The sequence below is a fragment of the Pocillopora verrucosa genome, chromosome 2 (assembly GCF_036669915.1).
Source record: "Pocillopora verrucosa isolate sample1 chromosome 2, ASM3666991v2, whole genome shotgun sequence".
In the NCBI taxonomy this organism is placed as follows: domain Eukaryota; kingdom Metazoa; phylum Cnidaria; class Anthozoa; order Scleractinia; family Pocilloporidae; genus Pocillopora; species Pocillopora verrucosa.
In genome coordinates, this window is record NC_089313.1 from 5,421,133 (window position 1) to 5,424,022 (window position 2,890).

Below are 2,890 nucleotides of genomic sequence, written 5' to 3' on the forward strand. Positions count from 1 at the left end.
TCCCACGCTCGTGACAAGACGAAAAAACATCTTTCTTAATCACATAAATTGTATGGCAGACAGTAAAGAGAATTACTCATGAAATCTTGAAAGTTAAAGGGTTATGTAATCATATGTACCAGGAAGACAGCAAATAAATGTAACATACTCTAGTAAAGTGTTTTTATGTACAATGAAGTTTCAAACTCATTGAAATTAAGTTGACGTCATGATTCAGATTTTAGTTTAAGAAATGTGTAATATCTCTTTACAAGGATGAAAACAGCGGAAACCGGACTCCCCATGGTGGCGCCTTCTTTTTGCTCGTAAATCAATCCGTTATACTGGAAGTACGTGGATCTCAGTACGAAGGTCAAAAGGTCAGCGATCGGTGCAGGCGTTAGCGTGGTGCGGTCTGCAAGGCAAGGGCCATTCTCGAGTTTTTGCAGTGCGGCTTGTACAGCGGCGTCGATAGGAACGTTGGTAAACAGCGACTCTACGTCGAAAGATACCATGATCTCTTTGTCTAGGATCGTCTCATTGCTGACGGTGGAGACGAAGTGAGCTGAATTGGTTACCGTATACTCTGAGTTTCCTGTTAAAGAAGACAAGATGTTGGCTAGGTAAGCGGATAAATCATATGCAAAGGTGTTTAGGCACGACACAATAGGTCTCAGCGGTACATCGGCCTTATGAATCTTCGGTAAACCGTTGATTCTAGGCGGCTGTTCGTGTCGGGGTCTGATCTTGTTGCAAACGGCGTCTGATAGATATCCGCTTCACTTCAAGGTAAGTAGCTTTTCCGACAACTTGCAGGTCAGACAGTCTGTCGGATCTTTATTGAGGAGCTGGTACGGTCCGTTCTCAATAGGCGTAGACATCTTAGCTGGTAGGTGTCGGTATCCATGACTACGCTAGCGCGCCCTTTGTCTACTAGGAGAACCATGATATACTCGTCTTCTTTCAGGCTTTTAAGTGCATCTCGCATCTCTTTTGTGATGTTAGCCTCTGGTGGTTCTGCCTGTTGAAGAGTACCGTTAACAGCTCTTCTGACAGTATCTGCTTGTTCGGCGTCGAGTTGTCTTACGGCTACTTCGACCTTGGCGATGATCTCTGTGGCAGGAATATTCGCAGGAGTTACGGCAAAGTTCAGTCCTTTCTTCAGTAGGGCTTTCTCGGCATCGCTAAGGGACCTAGAAGATAAATTAATAACCCAGTTAGTTTCGTCAACATACGGTGTATCAACCGGTGACACAGCCGCCTGTATCCACGTTTAGCCTGGCTACGTGGACGATACCTTTACCGTCTTGAATCGCATAAACGTGTATGACTTCTTACAGCATCTAAACAACCAGCAGCCTTCCATCCGCTTCACCATGGAGACAGAGAATGACAAAAAACTCGCCTTCCTAGACACCGAAGTTCTAAGAGAACGTGACGGCCGCCTCACCACCAGCGTACGCAGGAAGGCCACGCACACCGATCAATACTTAGCGTATGATTCACACCACCTTCAATCAGTAAAACGCGGTTTAAGTGCCTTTACGAGCGCGCCAAACGTCTCGTCATCTCCAAGGAGAAAAAAACATCTGTCATCTGTTCTGGTTTCTAATGATTATCCTTTTCTCTTTCTTGCAGGAACTTACCAAGACCGGAAAACCAAACAACAGTGCCGAACAAGCCAACGAGTTCAAAGCTACTATGGTTTTACCTTATGTCAAAGGTCTGTCCGAACAGCTTCGCCGTTGCTTACAACAACAAGGCGTACGCGCTGTTTTCAAGTCGGAGACTACGCTAAGATCTCAGCTAGTACGACCAAAAAACGCTGTAGACCCGGCTTAAACAGATGGCGTAGTTTGCAGGATTCCCTGTGAATGCGGCAAGGTGTACATCGGAGAGACTGGAAGACCCATGCAAGACAGAATTAAGGACCACGATCGAGACATCCGACTCACCCGTATCGAGACCTCCGCCGTTTCGAGCATGCCCATAACACCGGACACAAGCTACTCTGGAACGAAATAAAGTTTCTGGATCGTGACCCTTATTACTACATGCGCAGGGTCAAAGAGGCAATTGATGTAACACTTCACCCTGACAGCATCAACAGGGATAGTGGAATAGAAATTCCAGAAGCGTGGATGCCCACGATCAAAATACACAACAATAAGAGAGCCGTGGGACAGCGGACCGCCGAGGGAGCAAATCACTGAGTGAAACAGCAAGGTCCGAAATGCACCAATCAGAGCAGTTGAAAAAAACAGCTAATCACAGCAGAGCATCATGCTTTATAAGATCACGCATGACCAGTCGACCTCATCGCCTGAAGAAGACTAGCAGTATCAGTAGCAGTCGAAACGTCGCGATCTACATCACACGTGACTACATCGTGAGACAAACGGAAAAATTAGCTTTTATTGTTATTCACCACGATGAACAACAGCAGCCTTTTTTACGAAATTAAGCATATACAGTTTGCCAAAATCCTATGGAAATTTTAAAATGCACTTCACTTGCGCTACATATACGGATCTGTCTTTCTTAATTACTGATGAAATTCCGAGAGTGTGACTCAATTAATTCAAAAGCAAATATCTAAGCAGGTTTGGAAATGGTTAACGAATTGCAAACTGATAATGTGTGAACAAAACTCCCTAAAATTATGATGTCGATACGAACTTATCGTTCATAATCACGTATGAAATTCGGAGATTGTACCTCAAGGAATTCAACAGAAAATATCCATGAGGGTTACAGAAACGGACTCTCAAAAACTCGAATTCGACAACTGTAAATAACAATTATTTACGCTAACCATGTGCTTACCTACGTGCTTGTGAGTTCGAATTGCCAGGACCCCGTTTAATTACACGATCACAACTCGGACTCTTCTTGAAAAATATGATGACTG

The 2,890-nt window shown here is 44.4% G+C and overlaps 1 pseudogene; it reads right to left on the bottom strand.

Moving 5' to 3' along the window:
- Nucleotides 1-206: 206 nt before the first annotated feature.
- On the bottom strand, nucleotides 207-1,322 carry LOC136279016 (uncharacterized; annotated as a pseudogene).
- Nucleotides 1,323-2,890: the final 1,568 nt, after the last annotated feature.